Source organism: Callorhinus ursinus, unplaced genomic scaffold (assembly GCF_003265705.2).
Source record: "Callorhinus ursinus isolate GAN/ISIS: 27379988/994484 unplaced genomic scaffold, GSC_fseal_2.0 scaffold2, whole genome shotgun sequence".
In the NCBI taxonomy this organism is placed as follows: Eukaryota; Metazoa; Chordata; class Mammalia; order Carnivora; family Otariidae; genus Callorhinus; species Callorhinus ursinus.
The window spans coordinates 51,354,867-51,372,437 of record NW_027397064.1 but is presented as its reverse complement, the minus strand read 5'-3'; the positions used below and the strand labels follow the sequence as shown (position 1 = coordinate 51,372,437).

Genomic DNA, 17,571 nt, shown 5'->3' with positions numbered 1-17,571 from the left:
GGAAAATTATAGTTAAAAAGACCACATTACAGAGTCTAGTTTTATTTCCAGTCATAGTCTCTTTATAGACCATCTAGATACATTTTTACATTTATTAGATTTTTTTAATCATTATTAAAATAATATATTATTCTAGAAATTTTGAGAACTACAAAGAGCAGAGAAATATTGGAGGAAAATCCTCCATGTTCCCACCATTCAAAGTTAATGACATTTTATTTCTTTTTTTAAGATTTTATTTATTTATTTGAGAGAGAGTGAGAGTGAGAAAGAGGGAGAGCACAAGTGGAGAGAGGGGCAGAAGGAGAGGGAGAAGCAGGCTCCCTGCCGAGCGGGAAGCCCGATGCGGGGCTCGATCCCAGGACTCCAGGACCATGACCTGAGTCGAAGGCAGCTGCTTAACCAACTGAGCCACCCAGGCGCCCCTCATATTTTGTTTATTTCTAGTCTTTTTAAATGCACATTTGTTTTCACAGAGTTCTGGTTAGAGAATACATACTTGATAAGAGCTCAAATACATAAATGCCATTAATGAACTCTTAAATTGATTATATTTACCTGCAATTTGATGAACAAGATGTCAATTTTTCCCCCTGATATGAATCAAATGTAACTGTAACAAGTGTTCTAAAGAAAAGAAACAGTGCTGTGAACACCTTTAATAGGGGGCTTTACCCTCAACTAATGGGAGCAATTAAAAATAAAATAGGCTGTTGGGACAATCAAAAAAGTTTAAGAGACGACAAGAAGCTAGGACAGGGTTGAGTAATAAAGTTCATCTACACAAAACTTCTACTTCAAGCCTGGAAGAAGTGGCTGTCTTATCTAATGCACAGAAACCAACACAGAATGTCAAGCAAAATGAAGAAACAGAGGAATATGATCTAAACAAAAGAACAAGATAAAAACATCAGAAGAAAAAAATTAATGAAGTAGAGATAAATATCTCACCTGATAAAGAATTCTAAATAATGGCCATAAAGATGCTCACTAAATTCAGGAGAACTTCAACAAAGGGACAGAAAATATAGGAAAGTTCCAAGCGGAAAAAATGGAATCAAAGAATACAATAATTAAACTGAAAAATACATTAAAGGGTTTCAGCAGGAGACTAGGAGAAGCAGAAGAAAGGATCAGTGAACTCAAAGACAGAGCAGAGGAACTTACCCATCAGGGCAGCAAGAAGAAAAAAGAACAAAAATAAGTAAAATTAGCTTAAGGGACTTATCAGACAACATCAAACTGACTAACATTTGCATTATAAGAGTCCCAGAAGAAGAAGGAGAGAGAGAAAAAGAGGCAGAAAACTTATCTGAAGAAACTTCCCTAACCTGGGAAAAGAAACAGATATCCAGATCTGGGAGGCCCACAGAGTTTCAAATAAAACAAATCCAAACACACTATAATTAAAACAAGTTAAAGACAAGAAGAGAATCTTAAAAGTAACAAGAAAAAAAAAAAAAAAACAACAGCTTGTTACATACAAGGGACTCTTCTTAAGACTCTAAGCAGCTTTTTCAGCAGAAACTTTGCAGGCCAGAAGAGAGTAGCATGATATATTCAAAGGGCTGAAAGAAAAAAAATATCTAATCAAAAATATTCCATCCAGTAAAGTTATTCAGAACTGAAGGAGAGAAGAGTTTTCTAGATAAGCAAAAACGAAAGGAGTTCATCACCACTAAACTGGCCTTAAAAGAAAGGTTAAAAGGACTTCTTTAAGCTGAAAAGAAGGGGCATGAATTAGTAACAAGAAAACACATGAAAGTATACATCTCATTGGTAAAGGTAAAAATATATTAAAGGTAGTAGATTAATCACTTATAAAGTCAATATAAAGTCAAAAGGCAAAAGTCTTAAAGGTCAGGGTGATAACCATTCTCCTCCTCAACTTACTGAAAGGGACTACTATATCTTGGAGACCATTCCAGTATAATCTTATCAGAGTCAGGAGGACAGGTCCATCCAGCTTTCCTTTTTTGGGTTCTGACTCTAGAGGAGCAGAACACACATTGAGTAAATAATCTCAATCTAGTTTTTCCAGTCAACTTCTCTCTTTACTTCATCTACAAAATGTGGCTATTAGAGATTTATCTATATCACCATTCTGAAGCTGAAAGCCAGATTGCTGTGGAACTCTGAGCAACTGTTAGATAAAGGAATGGCACTATAATTAATTCTCTGGAACCAAGCTTAGGTATCATTTATCATTTGTTCTTTCAAAAGTCAAAGAAGTTATATTAGTTGTACAGTACATATGAAGTTGTAACATCTGTGAATATTCAGTAATAGAATATCAACTTTCCTATAAGGATTCCAGGCCTGATGATTACTTTTTCACATCAGAAAGTATAACTTTTGACAATAATGTGATTTTCATTCTTTTCTTCTGTTACAATATTTTAAAACTCAGTCTGGAATAACTGAAAATGCAACACTCTAATGTACACACAGACATAACAATGCACTTAGGTAACAGTTAATATGGAGACATCAGTAGCTTTGAAGTCAGTACCTTCTATGGGTAATTTTAACTGGTCCTTAGGCAGGTTCTTATCTCCCCCTTGTAGTTACCCTATTACAAGGTACTGACACTAATAGGGAACAAAGATAGATATAGACAAGGGATTGTATTCTATTGGGTCAAAGCACACAGTAAGTGTACTGTACTTAAGAATAATGTGAGAAGAAAATAGCAATTCCCAAAGCTCCCTTAAGAATTTACCAGGTCAAGATTTGAAGCTGACAGCTTCAGTGGGTGTGATATGGCTGCCAGGCAATGACCCCACAAGTCCTGTTGGACAAATTAATCTCAAAGGTACCACAAGCAGAAGATGACCCAATTACTGAAAAGAAGGTCAGGTATATAAAAGACAATGATGAGAACAAGCCACAAGGACTCAAATATCAAAACAATTGTGATTGTCAGATTTTGATTATAAGTCAAAATCAGAAACGTCCCAGAGAGAAAAGAATAAAATGCCTTATTGAAAATCAGTGTCCTGATGCTCTTGGGGGTAAGAACAACCCTCCAGGTTTCAAATGAAAGAGGAACCTCCATGTTCACTGCTAGCTAGAACTGATATGAAATAGAGAAGGCAGACAAAGATGACCCAGAAAAGGGATGTGCAGACTAAGAGTCTGATGACAAGTATCTTGATTTGTTGAATTTTTTATTTATTGCCTCTTCTACCTGCTCTTTCCATATTGATTTTCTTTTAAATGGTCTTTGTCCTTTTAAAATTGATCTTAAAAACTGTTCTTTGCCAAATATCTGCACTGCTTCTGATGTTCCATTTAATGACATTTAAAGTATTTATTTTTTTACTCCCCCCCAAAGGAAATGACTGACTCTGACTTAATTCTATTATAGGAAAAAACTGGAAAAATAAAGAAAACCAAATTTATTTGTTGTCACTAAGCAAAACTGATAAATTTACTCTATAAAATGTTCATGAAGTATATCCCCCCAACTATGACCCAGATGAAGAATGTAAAGAATACTAAAGTAGTAAACACATTCATAGTATATTGGAGTAATTTTAAAAGGACTCATGCCAAACACACAAGAATGCTTGACTATTTGGGGATAAGAGGAGAAGAAATGGGAATAACGGAAAATACATACATACATACATACATACATACACACATACATACATACATACATACATACATACATACATACATACATAAATGGAGCCTCTCATAAACCAGCGATGAGTGTTAACATGCCATGACTTGAGAGTAATTAACTCAACTCTCTACATCTAAGATTAGAAAAAAGATTAAAAAACAATTTTTTTAAAGATTTTATTTATTTGACAGAGAGAGAGATAGCGAGAGCAGGAACACAAGCAGTGGGAGAGGGAGAGCAGGCTTCCCGGGGAGCAGGGAGCCCGATGTGGGGCTCCATCCCAGGAGCCTGACACCATGACCTGAGCCGAAGGCAGACGTTTAACAAATGAGCCACCCAGGCGCCCAAAAATAATTTTTGTTTTGAAACTACTCTGTGATGATGAATAATGAGGTATTATGTCCCATGACAACAGGCTCATAAAAGATTCTCGAGTAGCTCCAAGAGGGGCATTCAAGAGCTTAGTCTGGTTATGAGGAGAGAAAGAAAGAAAATTCCCTGGAAAGCTGTTAACTATGGATCTAAGCTCCTCCCATCCTTACAGTGACTGGACAAGATTGAAAAGAGACTATATTTGCTTTGCAAGAATTTCCCTCTTTTGCCTTCTCATAAATTGCTTTTCTAGGTCTCCTATGCTTCTTTCTGAACCTATCTCTAAATTATTTCACATTCAGTTGTTATTGACTGATGTAGACCTCTTCGTCAGAATGAAAAGAACCTCCAGTACAGTTGTGTTTAATAGAGACACACAAGAGAAACACTCAGGGAGATTTTACCAAAATCCATATGTCCCAGCTCCACCTCTTTAGACTCTGATTCAGTAAATTTGCATTTATCTAGTGGTAGAATGGAAAAGAAAGAAGTAAAGAGTTTCTTAGAATGCTAAGAAACATGTGTTCAGCTGGTCCTGAGCATTTATCCAAGGATATCTTTCCACTTTCTAGTCCTACAACATCAGTTCTAGAGACTTCTAAGCCATTTGCCTAAAGAGAACAGGAGACCGGTACTATTCCCAATTGTCCCACTCACCCGCTTCTCAGCCTAACCAATGCCCCAGCATCGTGTGGAAGAAAGTGTCAGCTCTGTCAGTCACTTGATAGTTAAGAAATCACTTGTCTACCTGGGCATCAAATTCTTCTTCTGTAAAAGGAGAATAAACTGGACGACCTCTAAAATTCATCCCTGTTCTAAAATTCCAGAAGTCTATATGGCTTCATTTTTGTCTGTTGTTTATTTGCTTTTCTTATGGGGGAAATTATAATGTCTAACTTAATTTTTTGGCAAAATTTTATTGCCTTGGGAAAATGATCTGCTCTGATCCTTCTGACCTATAGCTCATCCTTCACAGAGAAACCAACAAGTGCTGCTGTCAGTTTCAGGTTTGCATAGAGAATATTCCCTCTCATCTCACTTGGTGATTGAGTGGGAGGCAGTAGGCAATATTTCAAAATGCAAACTGACATTTAATTATACAAAAATCTCCTTCCACGATCACTTCTCTTGCCAGGCTGATTCTGATCTACTTGAACATTTTTCCTTTTTTGTTGACTCCTAGTTTTCCAGTTCTTATTGAGAATAATCGGAAATGGGACTCCAACACTAGATTTATAGACTTGCTACTTCTTCCTCTATGCAATAGAATTTTAAGGTGACATTGTATTTGCAAAATGATGTCTCTTTCTGATACTCACCTGAACCCCTCATATCCACACTGACATTCTCAAAATCTGGGTATTGCCCAGTAATATTTTAAAAATGGAGTATTTGTACAAATGTCACATAAAAGCTTAAGTGGAGATTCTGGCAAAAAAAAAAAAAAAGGATGGAAATGGACCATTCTGTCTTAGCTAATTAAACACTGAAATGATTCAGCATGGAAATAAGTCAACCAGGACTACAGCGAGGCAAGTGAGGCACTTGTCTCAGGTATGGAATTTAAGGGGACACCAAAAATCTCAATAATTAAGATAAACAATGTATTAATGCAATATTTTAGATCAGTAACAGTGCCATAGGAAGCCGTAGGGGAGCCTCACACAAAAGAAAGAAATTTTTAAATGATCTTATCTTTATTTAAAATTTTAATATTTTGCTCACAGTGGATTTAATTGAATTTGATATTTTTTGAATTATTAAAATAAAATATTTATATTGATTACTAAATTGGGGGCAGCCCTTTAAAGCTTTAAAGTTTGCACCCCAGGCAAGTTCTTTCTTCACTTCACATAAGTCCTAGCTCTGGAATAACTTACCTTCTGTTATAAGCCACAGGCAAAGGTCAATGCATCTTGTTCTTCACAAACAGGGACTCCTACAATAACTCTAATGGTTTCTATTACAGCTACCATTTGTGTGTGTGCATTTTCGAAGTGATTGATAACATTTTAATAATTTATTCTAAGCAGTGACTGGAGAAGTAGGCAATTTTCTTTTTACATCAAAGAAAAATGAAACTCTGAAAGGTGGAAATAACTTGACAAGGGGCATACCTCATGTACATTGTACTGTTAAATGAGATCAAGGGGGAAAAGAGAGAAGGAGAGAGAGAGGGAAGGAAAGGGGAAGAAAAGAGGAGGATGAATACACATCCCAGGGATTTTCAAAATGAAAGTATATGGACGCATCTGGTAAATTTGTTTAAAATGTAGATTCTCAGGCTGACCCATATACATTGAATTAAATAAGACCTGGGGTAACTCTGAGAATCTGCATTTTAAGTGATTCTGATGCAAGTGTTCTAGGGACCACACACTGAGAAATATTGAAGAGATGCACCCAATCTGGCAGAATTTGGGTTATATTACCTGAAACACATTTTCTCATAATTCCCCCCTTAAGAACCTTCAAGGTAAGAATTAATGCCCCTTTCTTTACATATGAGGAGAAAAATCCAAGATGATAGGAAAATTATAAACTCACATGTTGAGTGGGTAGAAAAACCAAATTCAACCCAGATCTTTCTCCAAATTCAAGCACTTCCACTGTACTCTGGGACTTCCATGAAAAAGGCAAGGGATGCATCTGTCAGGTGAGTGCCCTCATGTACCAGAGACACCAGATTATATCAGGGACTCTAAGTGAGCTCAAGTGTGGCAGTCAACAGGTGCAATGGCAGGTGGCTAGGACAGATGTCAGAGGTATGCACAGATGAAAAGAAAGGGTAACAGATGTTAGAGTAGACGTGAGGCAGAACAATTCAGGAAGTAGAAAGTAAGTAATGTTTTGCACATACCATGGTTTTACCTTGCAGTTTAAAATTCAAAATGAGAACTACGATTATGTCAATGTTAGCTATTATATGAGCAAATGACATAACATATTTATAGATATGGCAATAATATAGTTTGATGAGAGAAGAACAAAACCTTGAATTGAGCCTGTTTTCTAGTTTAAGACTACATCGCTGGATTTATCCCCATTCTGCCTTTCTGTGCCTTCTGTCTCTAGTCCTGAACTCAAGTTGTTCTTACTGGGCCAGTCTAACATTTGTATATTTTTAAGCCAGAACCTACTTGAAATCCATCTCCCCCGGGGACATTGTTCTGGTTAACTCCATATCATTCCAATATTGACACCTTACCATTACGTCCACCCAGTCTTCACTTGTGTTTACACTTTTGTGTATAGCATACTTATTATTTATATACCTGTATTGTCTGGCTTAATAATTTATCTAGATCATGGCTAGATTTGTAAACCGATTTCCAATTTCTGAAGGTGTCGAATACTCTAAAATTTAATTACTGAAATTCTGTCACCTGAAAAATCCTATATACCATGAAAAAGATCAATGAGTACTTACTGAAGAGAATAAAAATAAAACAGTTACAATTTTGTAAGGCAATAGCTCTGCAATGTTATCACTCACTTGTCACTGAAGTGAGTTTTCTCCCCCCAAAGAATACATTTATAGATTTCTAATATTTAATAACCATTAGACTCTTCCTATTTTTCTAGATCTGGTTGGGAGTAGGGGTGGAAGAGAGAAGTGTAAGATATAGTCTCGAGAAACTTAAAATCTTACTGAGGAAATAAAAACCAATGTCCATAATTTTAGGCCGAGTTGCACTTAACCTACAATCAGAATAGAGGAAGGAGGGTTCAACAGGACCTCAAGAGTCATCTTGGATGGGATGAGAACACTTATGGCAGAATCTGATTGGGTGGAGAGGGGAAGAAATTGGGCCTAAAACAGAGAGAGAAGTGAGTACTGGGGGGGTCAGTGCAGGGGTGTCATCAGGCCAAACAGGACTTGGTCATAAAAGGTTTATAACGGGAGACTGTGTGGAGGGAAGTTTAAAAAGAAAATAAGTGAGAGAATAAGGAATGAGAGAGAACAGTTCTAAATCTCACACCAAAGGAGAGATGGATATAGTGATAATAATGGAATAGACTATTGAGGAAAACTGAAAAATGTTTTCTAGAGAGAAGAAACCTTGAAGATACAACACAAAGAGGCGGCAATGAAGGGAGAGAAGGGTTGCAGTGGTAGTGAGTCCCCAGAAGAAGGATTTAGGGATAGGGTGTAGAATACAGTGGCCAGGAAAACTTCAGGGGGGTAGGAAATGCCTCAGAGGGGAGACAGGGATCAGAAAACTGCTGGGGGAAGTGGGAGGCAAGGAGGGAGGCCACCCCAGTTGGTTTCCATCATGTTCATCATGTGGGAGGTGAGATCAGCTAAAGGCAAAAGGGAAGTGGGGGTAGATGCGAATGTCTGGTTAACTGTGGAGATGAGTTTTACAGGGTGTCCATGCCATCTTCGTCATCCATGCTGACACTATGCTGGGTGTTAAGTCTTACATAAATTATTCTCATAAAGTGAGATTCTACATTTTATATAAAGGGATAGCTACAGCTTCTCCCTCAAGATCATAAAGTATAAATAATACAAAGTCTAGATATATTTCAAGATCCAGAAGCAAATCCCAGCTTTCATTCTTTTACAGTTTTGTATATTCCACTAGGCAGTCAACTTTTTTTTAAAAAAAATTGCTAATTTGGGTTGTTATTACACAATGTTTTGAAATGAAAAAACAGTGGTGTTAATGACTTGGGTTGGCCTAGCTTAATAAGTGACATAAAAACTTTGTAAATCATTAATATCAGAGAGCTAACATTAACTTCTCGATAAAAGTAACTGTATTTTAAAGTATGAAGTAATCCCTCATTTAATTGAGAATTTCTATGACTTTCCCATATATCAGGAAGATGTCTAGCAACTACATAGTAAGAAGCATCTCTGGGCATATTAAGTTTTAGATTTAAACCAAAAAACAGACTGTGATAGAGCATGCTAATTTATTTCTCTCTTTTCTCCCTGAGACAGAAACTATGAAGAGTCTAACCAGTTATGCTTGCTGGGGATATAGGGCAATCCATCCATGGAAAAGCAGAGAAGCAACTAAGGTTAACTTTGAAGGACACATACTCATGCCAATCTTGGGGAAATTTGTAACCAAGAACTAATAATCATTGGCTAACTAGGAATTGACATTTCTAGTATTTTTTTTTACCTTCCTTAAAGACTGATTCATTATGTTTTATACATATTATTAATTTCAGGAACAGTGTCCAAATTGCCTCCATTTCAATGAAGTGGGAGATAAAAGATGCTTGGTTCAATCAAGGCTTCCCAAATCCCCACAGTTTTGTGTTTGAGGTCAGTCAGCAAACGGCCGGAAGCACAAAAACATACCATAGTCCCCGTCCTGGGCTGCTACTTTACTAAGAAAACTTCAGTTATCACAAATTATAATTGCTTCAAGAAATGGAGACGGTCATTTTACAAACAATTTTACTGACTTGACGTTCTTCATTTACTTGTCTAGAGATTACTTATGCAAAGTGTTCTCACAGTTCACAGATGACTGGAGCATTCACCTTTTAGAAGATTTTGTAAACTCCCCTGGATCCTGGATGAGGGAGTTCTCCTCCTGGGGGAACATCAGAGTTTGATCTAAGGTTGTTTTCATTTCTTCATACTGAAAGCACCGTTTCTTATTTGCCATGGATTTCCCCCCTCCTTTGTGTCTACGCATGATAAGGAAAGCATCTCACTCTAGGACATACCATCCTCCCTCTTCCTGCCCGCAGTGCACCATGCAAATACACTACACCCAGGAAAACCACCTTGGAACAATTGATTAAGAAGAATATTAAAATAAAACTGTGCTTTTTCCCCCCATCTTGTGGGGAAAGGGAGCAGCTTGCCTCATTAAAGATTCAGAGCCGCTAGTATTGCCTTGGAGCAGGCTGACTAGTTTTGGAATCTCTATTTAGCCAACATGCAAATTACAATCTCCCTCAAAAGCCTTGAATTTGGGCAAAGAATGCTGATCAAGAAAATGGAAAAAAATACATATATATATATGTACATATATATACCCGTACATATATACATACATACCATCAGACACTGTCACTCAAAATCTCTGCTCCTGTTAACTGTTCAGACTGAAGAGAGTATGGGGAGCATGCCAGCAATAAAAGCCAAATTGGCTGCATTGCAAGCCTGCCTCTATCCTCTGCTAGCTGTGTCTTCGTTTAAGATATTTAATATCTCAGCATGATCTGAAAAGTGAAGACAGTATAATTTCTTTATAAGATTCTGGTAAATTTGAAGATAACACCTGTAAAGTGACTACAACAATGGTCTGGCACACAACTTAATATTTAACAAATGTTAATTTCATCTCATTAGGAATGTACTTTTGGGACTGGGGTGGGGAAAAAAAAAATCCTAACCTGAAGCCCTTCTTACTATAGTAATTATTTCACAGAAACGACTACTTTTCTCCACAATATGATCTCTGAGATTGATCTTAAGTAACAGTTCCTTTTTTTTCTTATCATAAAAAATTTAAAGCATAAACAGAATTAGAGAGAATAGTGTAATTCTTCCCCAGTTTTGATAATTATGATCTTGTGTTTCACCTGTACTCCCTTCCACTTTTCCTCCCCCCACAAGATTATTTAAGCAAATCCCAGAAATAATATTATTTCATCCGTCAGTATTTCAGTATGTCTCTCAGAGATAAGGATTAAAAAAACTCCACAGAACCACAATACTGTTACCACACTTTTAAAGTTAATAATAATTCTTTAATATCATCAAATATCTGGCCAGTGTTCAAATTTACTCAACAGTTGTATGCATGTTTTTTTTTTCCCTAACAACTTGTTGAATTAGGATCTGAGTAAGATCCATGCACTATAATTTGTTGATATGTCTTTCAACCCATAATTCCCCTTTCCTTCTTTTTTTTTTCCCCCAATGTATTTGTTGAGAAAACCAGGTTGTTCATGCTTTAGAGGTGTCCTAATGTTACACTTCCTCTCATTTTATCCCTGTGGTATCTGTTAGTGCAGTCTTCTGGTTTTCTTTTCTTTCTGAAACTGATAATCAGATCCAGGGGCTTGGTCAAATTGAGGTCTATGTCACAAGTAATTCACAGGTGATACTGTGGACTTCCATCAGGAGGCAAATGATACTTCTTGCCTTTCTTTTTGTGACATCAGCGGGTGCTTGGTGGGCATTACCTGAATCCACTGTTGCAAAACAGAAATAGTGTATCATTCTTCTACATTTATTAGCTCATATAGTCCTACAAAAAGAAAGCCCTCTCATCAAGTCTTGATTATTAATTCTTGATTTCCTGAAAAGGCAGGAAAATTGCTTCATTTCTTCTCTTTTTTTTTTTTTCAAAATACTGACTTTGTTTGCTAGCATCCTACACAGGTGGCCACTGAGGACTTTTTTTAAGTATCATTATAAACATGTATTTAACATATCTGGTGTGTTTCAATCTATTATTGATATTATTCTTATTGATGATTAAATTACTCTGTCTTTTCTTAATAAGAGTCTGTTCAAGTTGATTCCTTTTGATGCAAACCTAGTAGTCTTTATAGCTTCCTTTCTTTCCACCTCATCTTTTATTCCCTGTCTGAGGAAGGTTGGAGAATCAACTATTTCTCCAAGGACCTTAGTTCCTTTCAGAAAGAAATGGCACTTAGATACCAGAGTCTGGTAGCATGGGCTGCTTATTGTTATGCCATTAGTCATTGTTATAAGCCTTTTCAGTGGACAGAGGTAGTAAATACTTCTTTAAAAAAAAATAAAACGTTTCACAGGTTCTTACTAATATTGTAATTCAAATCTGATACTACGAGTTTTCTGTTAACCCCACTCATCTTCACGGATCTGCATCTTCATCTTCTTCCAATGTCCAAATTCCAGTTCTCAAGGACTCCAGCATAATAACTCATCTGTTTTATCTTGCAATCCTAGTTTCAGGATCAGAATATGATTACTACCCCAACAATACACTTAGACTAAGTAATTTAAATTGTTTGCATTTCTTTTGTTTTTGGGGTGTATATCCCTAGGTGTGTATAGTCAAATTACAGTGGTTTAAACTTTTAAGAAGTTTTTTTCTATGTGGTTATGCCACCAATTTTTTGCACAGGTTACTTGTTTCACTTTGCTTTTGACTTTTAAGGGTTGTTTTCACATTTAATTTTGTTTTATATGTATTTAAAATATTTACATTGCTCCAAAAATCCTATCTATGATAAAAAGGTATATTCAGGAAATTCTAGCTTATCTACCTGTCCCCACCATCCTCTATAAGACTCATATCTTATTTTTAATAGTTTATCCATTCTACTTTTAATATAAGTAAATACACCTCCTTCTTGTAAGAATAATGGTAATATCCTGGACATACATTTATCCACCTTCTTTATTTCACTCAATGGTTCCTGCATCATATGAAAACTTTCCTCATTCATTATTTTGGAACAATTGCTTGTACTGGCTAAGCTGATGTAATGATCATCAGATATTACTACCACATGTGTGAGACAATGAGGTAGGCATTCTGTCTCATGTTTAAAAACTCAGTAATGATTAGTTTTTTTTTTAAAGATTTTATTTACTCATTTGCGAGAGAGAGAGAGAGCACAAGCAGGGGGAGAGGCAAAGGGAGAGGGAGAAGCAGACTCCCTGCTGAGCAGGGAGCCCGATGCGGGACTCGATCCCAGGACCCTGGGATCATGACCTGAGCCGAAGGCAGACGCTTAACCATATGAGCCACCCAGGCACCCAGTAATGATTAGTTTTTAAAAAGTGTACCTTTTGACTCCCTTCACCCATTTCACCCACCTTTCAGGGCCAAAAGGTACAAACTTCCAGTTACAAAATAAATAAGTAAAGGGGATGTAATATATAGCATCGTTACTAAAGTTGATAACACTGCATTGCATATTTGAAAATTTCTAAGGGAACAGATCTTAAAAGTTCTTATCACAAGAAAAAACTTCACTGTGTGTGGTAATGGATGGTACCTAGACTCACTGTGATGATCATTTTATACCATATACAAATATTGTATGATTATATTGAAAAACTGAAACTAATATAATGTTATATGTCAAATTGTCAATTATACCTGTTATAAAAAAAGCATACTTTACACCCTCATTTAAAGTGTCAGTATTAAAAGGGAACACTTATAAACCTATTTCTCTCAAAAGTTGGCTGTTTCGTTAGTGTTGTATTCCTTTACGTGAACACCTGTGGAAAATTAGTATATTAATTCTCTTCTCCCCCTTTAGGCATTTGTAAGAGTAAATATCTCATCAGTTAAAAATCCTGAAATATTTGTAAAAAGCCTGAGAATGTATATATGTCATTTTTCTTTTTGTCATTTCTTGTTCGTAGTAATTTTATAATGGAAAAATTTGGAGTCAGAAGAACCGATTAGAAATCTTAGCTAAACTGCTAACTAGTTGGATGACTTTAGGTAAATCACTTCACCTCTTAGAACTTCAATTTTCTCATCAGTCAAGTGCACATAATACTACCAATGCCAGAGTGTTGCTGTGACAAAGAAATAATTATTTGAATGCAACATATAAACCCCACAGCACTCTGCAAATGTAAAGCATAATAAACAGGGAATCGAATGGCTGGTTTGATAAAATCCAATCCTAAAGCTTTAGTTTGTTTGTTTAAAATGATGGCAACATCCGACTGTGAACGAGAGCTTTATGACTTTTTGCCTGAACAGAACTCAGTTATAAATATCTGTCTTTGGATTTGACATTCAATTCTGAGATGAATTGAACATGCTTCAGAATATTAATCTGACATCGAAGAGCTAAAACTCCTTGAAAGTAGATAAAACAGTTTGGGGGAAAAAAAGCAACCTGTTAATCTCAAGTGACTTTTAATTGCAACTCTGATTATTCAATATAGTAACATATCTTCAGATAGAAACTCATTTCTGAAAATTCATCTCTAAAGCTTTTATATAATCTAAGTTGGAGAGGAAATGTACCTATATTTTATGTTGAGGGAAAATAAAACACTAAAATTAATCACTTGTTCTCTTAAAACTTTTTTGACATAAACGTCATTAAGGAAACAATACTATATGACATAACTTTTTGAATGTGATTCAGCAAATAATAAAGCAACAGGAATAAGTAAGAGACTTATGGCACTGCATTAAAAATCAACTATGTTCATATTGGCCTTTTTTGGCTGTTACAAAGTATACCTTGATGAAATTATTCATTTTTGCCAATGAACTCTGAGCATGGTTCTCTGCTTTTAACCCAAAAACTGCTTTGGGGAATGCACATTGAAGAGTTATACCTAAATTCACATGTAACAATAAAAAAGTGCCATATATACATTTTTTAGCTCTCAACTTTGCAGTTGCACGTTATTTTCCTCTTTCCACTTAAATCCTGCAGACTGCCAACAGTTATATGTCTAAGCCACCAATCCAGTCTTGAACAGCTCACTGGGAGAGGGAGGGCAGAGGAGCTTAGTTATGAAAAAATTCAAACACATGCAAAAACAGTGAGAATAGGGCAATGTGCCTCCACATATCCATCATCCAGATTTAACAATATCAAGAACTTGCCACATTGATATCACCTTCCCTTTATTGCTTTGTGGAAGCCTTTTAAGCAAATCTCAGACTTCAGGCACACATCAGCACACATCTCTAGAAAAGATGGGCATTTTCTTACATAACTACAATGCAATTTCCACCATAAAAATATTGCCAATTATTCCTTTATTTCATCTGTTACCCAGTCCATAATCAAAATTTTCCCATTGCCTCAAAATAAGTCATCTTAGAGTTGGCATATTCAAATTAGGAGCCAAATTAAGTCTACACATTACATTTGATTACTACATCTCCAAAACCTGTTTTAATCCAGAAATGTGCCACCTATATATTCCCCCATGTCACTGACATGAGAAACCCTTCCTTTTCTTTAAAAAAAATACACATTTCTTCTTTCAAAATACATCTCTAAAGGCTAGTGAAACAAAAGCAAAAATGAACTTTTGGGACTTCATCAAGATAAAAAGCTTCTGCACAGCAAAGGAAACAGTCAACAAAACAAAGAGGCAACCCACAGAATGGGAAAAGGTATTTGCGAATGACACTACAGATAAAGGGCTGGTATCCAAGTTCTGTAAAGAACTTCTCAAACTCAATACCCAAAACACAAATAATCAAGTCAAAAAATGGGTAGAAGACATGAATAGACACTTCTCCTAAGAAGACATACAAATGGCTAACAGACACATGAAAAAATGTTCCACATCATTAGCCATCAGGGAAATTCAAAACAAAACCATACTGAGATACCACTTTACACCAGTTAGAATGGCAAAAATTGACAAGGCAAGAAACAACAAATGTTGGGGAGGTTGTGGAGAAAGGAGAACCCCTCTTACACTGTTGGTGGAAATGCAAGTTGGTACAGCCACTTTCAAAAACAGTGTGGAGGTGCCTCAGAAAATTAAAAATAGAGCTATCCTATGACCCAGCAATTGCACTACCGAGTATTTACCTCAAAGACACAGGTGTAGTGAAAAGAAGAGCCATATGCACCCCAATGTTCATAGGAGCAATGTCCGCAATAGCCAAACTGGGGAAAGAGCCAGGATGCCCTTCAGCAGATGAATAGATAAAGAAGATGTGGTCCATATATACAATGGATTATTACTTAGCCATCACAAAGGATGGAATCTTACCATTTACATTGACGTGGATGGAACTGGAGGGTATTTGGCTGAGTGAAATAAGTCAATCAGAGAAAGGCAATTATCCTATGGTGTCACTTATTTGTGGAACATAAGGAAGAGCATGGAGGACATTAGGAGAAGGAAGGGAAAAATGAAGGGGGATAAATCAGAGGGGGGGATGAACCATGAGAGACTATGGACTCTGAGAAACAAACTGAGGGTTCTAGAGGGGAGGGTGGTGGGGGATTTGTTAGCCCCGGTGATGGGTATTAAGGAGGGCACATACTGCATGGAGCACTGGGTGTTATATGAAAACAACGAATTGTGGATCACTACATCAAAAACTAATGATGTAGTGTGGTGTAGTATGGTGACTAATGTAGCACAATAAAATAAAATTAAAAAAAAAAGAAAAAATACACATTTCTTAAGTGCCCATTTCTTGATAGATCCTTTTGCATTTATTACCTAATTTGATCTCAAAATAACCTCAGAGATGATGTGGCAGTCACAGGTACCTGTCTACCAAAATCTGGGCTTTTTCCCCCATGGTATGGAGCTTTGCTGAGAAGCAGCTGCCAACCAAGACCTTACCAAGGAGTCCAATCAAAGCTGGATGAGAGTATTTCCCAGGGACAGATCCCCCCAATAACTTCCCCTCACCTAGGAATGTGCTCCTTGAAAGGTAAGTTGTGGCCATATTTGTGGATAGACATATCCTCCCAAGACAAAGTTCTTAACTCCTTTCTCTATGCTATGATGTTGTGTCACATTTCTTTTATATCATTTCTTGCATTTTAATTGTAGTCATATCTATCTTCAACCCACTGCATGGTAAATTCCAACAGAAAATTATGCCTTATGCAACTATGAATCTCCAGGGCTTACCAAACTGCCTAATGTGTAACAACTGGTGGCATATAAAAACAAAACAAAACAAAACAAAAAATCCAATGAATCAATTATACATCCGGCTCTTAGAATATGTTTAAGTGGCAGGTTATCATTGATTTGAGAGGAGTTCCTCAAATGCATCCATGACAAAAATCACAGCACTGTAGAGGAACTGAGGCATGAAAAGTGGCGGTACATAAAATTATAGAATATGAAGGGAATGAAGGGAAAAGGTGGCAGAGGGAAAGAGTCCAAGAGGAAATTTTATACTTTCAAGTAAGAAATTTTTCTGAAATACTAAAACGCAAAGGAAACGAAATTGTAGTTAGTATGAGGTCATGGATCTATACTGGTCTTTGCACAAGAACATCCCTGGCTGATTAGCAGTTAAGCCATTTTTTAGTATTACCAAAGTTGAGATAATACAATTCAGAACAATGTTTAACAATCTTTATTGTTTAGAAAGTCGAACCCAAATCCCTTACGCTTCAGCTTAAGCACTTTCTTCTTCCCCATCATGAAAGGTGACCAGCTGGCTGCCATGCTAAGCAGATCTCTATATATACTCCGAGACCCTCCAAATATGCACTGCTTATTCCAGTCTTTAAATAATGCAGCTCTCTTCACACTCTTTCTTATGCATTCTGTTGGGAATGATCCTTTATGTAATTCATCATATTAAATCATCCATTTTTTTTTGCTACATTCCTTAACTTTACCTCTCCCCAAGCCCCTTCTGTTAATGTCTCTAGTTCAAGTTACTACATGAAATCCTTCCCCTCTCAAGTTGCCATTCTGCTTTCTACATCTTAACAGATAGATAATAATTTACCTTACATTTCATTCCTTGTTCTGAAGTGCCTAATGATAAAATTAAAACAGTCCCAATCAGAATCATGAAACCAACCTTAAAAGAGTTTCCATATGTCTTGGGAAGATTTGCCTTCCTGGAAATGTGTTGATGAATTTTTAGCACAAATTAAAC

At 36.4% G+C, this 17,571-nt stretch overlaps 1 protein-coding gene across 7 annotated transcripts in view; it reads right to left on the bottom strand.

Moving 5' to 3' along the window:
- Positions 1-17,571, bottom strand: part of ZNF385B (zinc finger protein 385B) — a 393,631-nt gene that overhangs the window by 319,900 nt on the left and 56,160 nt on the right. Inside the window, exons 2-3 of one of the 7 annotated variants that reach the window (XM_073881832.1) lie at positions 13,148-13,211; positions 10,041-10,204 (exon numbers count right to left, since the gene is read on the bottom strand). The exons of 5 other annotated variants lie outside the window; for them this stretch is intronic. The gene's annotated coding sequence lies outside the window, so the exon portion shown is untranslated. The remainder of the gene's footprint in view (positions 1-10,040; positions 10,205-13,147; positions 13,212-17,571) is intronic. One more of the 7 variants, XM_073881833.1, reaches the window with a different exon arrangement.